Here is a 6,836-nt window from a genome sequence, read left to right on the forward strand (position 1 = left end):
CAGATTGTTGCTCAAATACTCTGACAGAGAGAGTTTCCCACCTCTCTGTTGGCCAATCAGAGCAAAGACTTGAGCGTGGTTTAGACTTACTCAGCCTATCCGTTGATGCACCCCTGTTGCCAGGCATAAGTCCATATCATAACAACCTGTCATAGTGAGAAGAGCCAGCTCCCTTAGACACCATTCCTACGTCCAAGGAAGGTTCACAGATCACAAAGAACCAGTATATTCCAGTATCTGGAGACAAAAATCCCTATCCCACTTTACCCCCTAAAACAGCTCTTCACATCAATCACAGCTTGCCAGGTGTCACAACTGTAATATTCATATGTGTCAGCATATTGAATTGTAATTGGATGCATTATACTGTCATATCATTCTGTGCTATGATTGGTTAAGACCACCCAGGTGGTGAGGTCATTCTAAGATGATCATGGCCAGAGACACATGTACATGCACGTTATAGCTAGTTAATAAAGAGCTACGTTTATAAATATCCTGTCGTCCTGCATTTTATTATTTTGTACAAAGCGTACAAAACAAGACATGGTGTCAGAGTAAAAGGACTAAAAGATGGATTTTGCTGGAGTTCCGTCACCTCAAATGGATTGGGGGTCTACAAATCTACCCGATGCATGGCGTAAGTTCAAACAGCATGTGGAGCTGATGTTCACGGGTCCTCTGAAGGAAAGAGGAGAAGAGGAAAAGTGCAGCTACCTGCTCCTCTGGATCGGTGAAAAAGGGAGAGACATTTACAACACATGGACACTTACCGAGGCTGAATCAAAGGTACTGAAAACATACTACGATCGTTATGAAGCATATGTTGTGCCAAAGACCAATACAATTTTCGCTAGGTACAAATTCCATGAGAAAGTACAAGGCGCTAGCGAATCGTTTGAACAGTTTGTCACTGAGCTGCGTCTGCTTGTGAAAGACTGTGATTATGCAAACAAGGATGAGATGGTCAGGGACCGTATTGTATTTGGAATACACTCACCGCGAGTGACAGAGAAACTTTTGAATGTTGGATCAGAGTTAACGCTGGACAAAGCTATCGACATAGCCAGATCTCACGAGCTAGCACAGGTTCAGATGAAAACCATTTCAGGCGGCAGCACGAGCGCATCACGTGAACAAGCAGTGCACGCAGTCAGGCAGACATCAAAGCACACCTCCAGTGCCCAGAGAGCATGTTTCAGAACGGAGACAGACAGAACTCCAAAACAGAGCGACACAGACTCCAAACGCCCCAAAACATGTGGATATTGTGGATACAAAGTGCATGGCGAACAGGGGAATTGCCCAGCTAAAGGCAAACAGTGTACTAAATGTGGAAAATGGAATCACTTTGCAAAAGTGTGCAGAGTTTACCGTGGAAAAACAGTACATACAGTGAGTGAAGATGAAATGTCAATCAAAGAGTCAAATGCTGATGAACTGTTTATTGATTCAGTGACACAGAAAAGTCAGATATCAGAGACAGAGCAAGCCTTTGCTGACATTGAGATAGGAAGACAAGGCACAGAGCTAAAATTCAAACTAGACACTGGTGCACAAGTAAACATTATTCCTCTGAGTAAGTACAGAAGCTTGACATCTGAGTGTGAGCTACAGCCCACCACGCGCAGACTGACTGGTTATGGTGGTGAACAGCTCCCAGTAAAAGGCACATGCACTCTCAAATGCAAATACAAGGAAAGGGACATGATGTTGGACTTTTACGTTGTTGACACTCGAGCACCTGCAGTGCTAGGTCTTAAAGCATGTTTAGACATGGACCTTATCAAGCTAGTTTTATCAGTGACAGCACCAGTAGAGATAGAGAATGTCATGGAGGAGTTTGCTGATGTTTTTACAGGAATAGGACTATTCCCAGGAGAATGTACCATTCACCTTAACCCAGACGCAACCCCTGTGATCTACCCACCGAGAAAGATTCCACTTGCTCTCCGCGCCCGTCTGAAGAAAGAGTTGGAGAGCATGGAGCAATCTGACATCGTCACCAAGGTTACAGAACCGACGGATTGGGTCAACGCGTTAGTGGTGGTGGAGAAACCACGGACAGGCAAGCTCAGAGTATGTCTCGACCCAAGAGACTTGAACAAGGCTATCAAACGCCCCCATTACCCCTTACCGACGCTAGATGGCATCACACACAAGCTAGCGGGCGCACGCTACTTCAGTGTCATGGACGCCAGATCAGGCTACTGGGCTATCAAGCTCACAGAAGAGTCATCTAAGCTCACAACGTTCAACACACCGTTTGGACGCTACAGGTTCCGTCGCCTGCCTTTTGGGATTATCTCAGCCCAAGACGAGTTTCAGCGAAAGATCGACGAGGTGTACGAAGGCCTCGACGGAGTCTTGGCAATTGTGGACGACATCCTTGTCTATGGTCGAACCAAAGAGGAACACGACAGAAACCTCAGCGCGATGCTGCAAAGGTCCCGCGAGAGAGGAGTCCGGCTCAACCCCGAGAAGAGCACAGTCGGCGCTACAGAGGTCAGCTACTTCGGGCATCTTCTCACAGCGAATGGAATCAAGCCAGATCCGCAGAAGATCTCAGCCATAAAGGAAATGGAGCCACCAAAGAACCGCGCAGAGCTGGAAACAGTGCTTGGCATGGTCAACTACTTAGCCAAGTTCGCACCCAGCCTCTCCAATGCTAATGCACCCCTGCGTCAGCTGCTAAAGCAGTCCAGTGAGTTCCTCTGGGACAACCAACACGACATCGCTTTCCAGAAAGTGAAAGACTTGATCACGAGAGAACCAGGACCAATCCTTGCCTACTACGACCCCAACAAAGAGCTCAGACTCCAGGTGGACGCGTCAAAGTATGGACTAGGGGCAGTGCTACTGCAAGAAGGAAAACCCATCGGCTACGCTTCCAAATCTCTCACAGACTGTGAAATCAACTACGCTCAAATCGAAAAGGAGCTGTACGCCATTCTGTTCGGATGTAAGCGTTTCCATCAGTATGTCTATGGACGACAAGTCATTGTGGAATCAGACCACAAGCCCCTCGAGTCAATCATGAGGAAACCGTTAGCCGCAGCCCCGCCAAGGCTACAGAGAATGATCCTTCAACTACAAAAATACGACTTCACAATCACTCACCGTCCAGGCAAAGACATCCCTGTCGCAGACACACTCTCCAGGAAGTTTCTTACCTACAAGGACAGCAGCCTCAGTGAAGGCATGGACATGCAGGTGCACACTGTGTACAGCAACTTACCAGTTAGTGACACAAAACTGAAGGAGATCCGAGCAGAAACAGAAAAAGACACACAACTCACACAGCTGAGGAAAGTCATACAGTCAGGATGGCCTGAGGAGAGGAGAAAATGCCCTCAGAGCGTCTCAGAGTTCTGGAACCATCGTGACGAACTATCACAGATCAACGGAATAATTTTCAAAGGAGAGAAAATCATCATTCCTACCAGTCTCAGAGAAGAGATTTTGACAAAGATCCATGCTGGACACATGGGCATGGAAAAGTGCAAACAGAGAGCACGGGACATTTTGTTTTGGCCCGGAATGTGCAAACAAATAGAGGACATGGTTGGTAAATGCCCCACCTGTCTTGAACGACGCCCCTCAAACACCAAAGAGCCAATGTTACCTCACCGTATCCCAGACCGACCCTGGCAGGTCGTGGCAACAGATCTGTTCACGTGGAACAACGAGGACTACATTATAACAGTGGACTACTACAGCAGATACTTCGAACTCGACAAGCTTCACAGCACCACATCTGCAGCTGTGATACACAAGCTGAAAGCAGCCTTTGCCAGGCATGGCATTGTAGAGACTTTAATATCTGACAATGGGCCCTGTTACAAATCAAATGAGTTTGAATCCTTCACAAAAGCATGGGAATTCACACACGTCACCACAAGCCCACATTACCCTCAAAGTAATGGCCTTGCTGAAAAATCTGTGCAGATCGCTAAATCACTCATGGACAAAGCAAAAGCAGACAAGAGAGACCCCTACCTCAGTCTCCTTGAATACCGCAACACTCCAGTTGACAACTTCAAATCACCAGCCCAGCTGTTGATGAGCCGCAGACTTCGCTCAATCCTTCCCAGCACCAACCAGCAGCTGCAACCTGAGGTCGTCAGCTACAAGGAAGTGCATGCAAAACGTGCACAGAGACAACAACAGCAAAAGCGATACTACGACAGGTCAGCCAGACCACTGCCACCACTGAACGACGGAGAGTCAGTTAGAATCCAGGAGCATGGCTACTGGAAGCCAGCAGTCGTCATCCAACCAGCTGACACTGAACGTTCATATCTCGTTCGCACCGCAGAAGGAGCGGTGTACCGCCGCAATCGTCGTCACCTACTGAACACAAAAGAACAACACACTGACGAGATGAACTGTTCCCCTGAAAGAGAACGGGGTGGACTAAACACAGACACAACACAACATACACCATACTTACCTGCAACACCACAAGAACTGTTGACTGACACAGAAGCATGCTCAGCTTCATATCACACAAGGTCAGGAAGAGAGGTCAAGCCTAGAGCTGTCCTAGACCTGTGAAATGTCAAAGGGTGTAGGCGGATCGCTGCCCTAAAAGAGTTCCAGACTGTAAACTTGTTATTGAAAGTTAACTTGAAATGCTTTGGTATGGTATTTGTTTGATATGTTGAGATGTCATTGCTACAGTGAAAAGCTGAGTTGCTGAGAAATATTTGTTCTAAAAGTAACAGTATGCTGAATCATTGTTTGTCTGTTATGTTGATGCAGTTGGTGCAGTTTAAATGGTTACTTACCTCGAGTTCAAACTACAGAGCATATATTCAAAAGAAACGCTTTATTGTTCTACATATTTTTTCTTTTTTTTTAAAAGAAGGGGGATGTAATATTCATATGTGTCAGCATATTGAATTGTAATTGGATGCATTATACTGTCATATCATACTGTGCTATGATTGGTTAAGACCACCCAGGTGGTGAGGTCATTCTAAGATGATCATGGCCAGAGACACATGTACATGCACGTTATAGCTAGTTAATAAAGAGCTACGTTTATAAATATCCTGTCGTCCTGCATTTTATTATTTTGTACAAAGCGTACAAAACAAGACAACAACCTACATTAGCCCAGTCAAGAATGCATTCTTTCTAAGTTAGTCATCCCATCAATTAGGAGAATAATAAATCTCTCACACGCTATAAACGCAAAGTCCACCTTCTTCACTATTAGTGAGTCGGGATCCTTCTCCTGCATGGCATTCACTGCAGAGTGTGGGACGTCCACTACCATCGTCTCTCTACTCACTCCTTCAGCTATTTCACTGCCTCCACATAGAAGACCTGCTGGATGGCCCTGATCCTAACTACTGTGACCTCCATCTGTACAGGGCACTCCGGGAACGTGATTCCCATCACAATTACAACAACATTCATCGGACTCTTCAACTACTACATATTTATTCCTTCGACAAACACTTGCCACGTGTCCACACGTTTTACAATTGTAACACTGCAGCCTTCTGTGAGACATATCTCACATACATAAGTTTGACATAAATTGGGAGAACCACTCCTTCTTTCCATCTATCATTCGATTCAAGCGACGTGCGTCTACCACTCCTGGAATGTTATCACCAAACCACACAGCCTCTATGTCCAACGAGACACCAAAGATGACTCCTTTATCCGGTGCCCTCCTCTGAAAATCTTTGCTTTCCACATCATTCGTCGACATCTTGTTAAGTCACAGAGCTTTATCCTTTTGCGCTTTTGACACACACGAAATCAACATCATACCGCTGCTGGTCACTCTGACCGATTCCACTTTACCCAATTCGTCCTTCGCCATCTTCGAGACCGCAAACGGGTCACGCAAAAAAACATCCTTGCTCGTGATTCGCATTCCAACCATAAACAGCTGTTCATTTCCAACTTTAGCCCTTTTTACTCCACTCTTCTTCACCATTGTCAACTCATTCTCACCAACTGTACTCGCGCCAAGAGAATCGCACAATACTTCCACTTCCGCCATTGCCCTTCTAGTCCTCCCCCGGACTCCCTCGCTTTTTGCTGTGAAAGATGCGAGAGTTTGTGTTCACTGGCTGCGTTGAGTGCTTTCACACAGGCAGCCCACATTCTGATATTTTTCCACTAATTGGTATTTTGACCAATCACATCTTTTTCGGAGCTGATCTGATTGGTCAAAATACCAATTAGTGAAAAAAATTATCAGAATTGGGTTTACGTCTCATATAGAAATAGTTTAGAGCCCTTTCGATAACTACATGACTATTAAAGTTATTGGATAACCTCAGGTTAGATTAATTTGAACCGTTTTGTAATCATTTTTAAATTACTCAGTAGCCCTAGAGCCATTTATTTTATTCTAATATGTCTCTGGCTCTGAGTAGTCCTATACGTCACAATACTGGAAGGAAGAAATCACATTTGTTTGTTAAGTGCCTTGAGACAGTCTGTAATGTACATAACCTTACAGGGCAAGAGCAAATGTTGAACAACAAATGTTTTATTTCTTCATTTTGTCTTGACAGTCCAATAGCCTATGTATGTATGTTGCTTTCCATATATATTCTTAATTTATTATACTGTAATTACATCAGATTATTGCAGGTGCATCCATCATGACTTCACTGTCCTCTATTCTCACTGCACTAGATACGTAGCCCATTATTTATTTCCCTTATCCTGCTTGCCTTTCTTCTCTATTTTCAATGAAGACAGATTACTGATATTTGACAAAGTATTTATGAAACTCAGAAATAGCTACAGTCAGTATCTTGTGAATGAGATCCTCCATAGGGTGTGACAAGGAGCCCTCCTTT

Source organism: Coregonus lavaretus (genome assembly GCF_964263955.1).
Source record: "Coregonus lavaretus genome assembly, chromosome: 26".
Classification (NCBI taxonomy): domain Eukaryota; kingdom Metazoa; phylum Chordata; class Actinopteri; order Salmoniformes; family Salmonidae; genus Coregonus; species Coregonus lavaretus.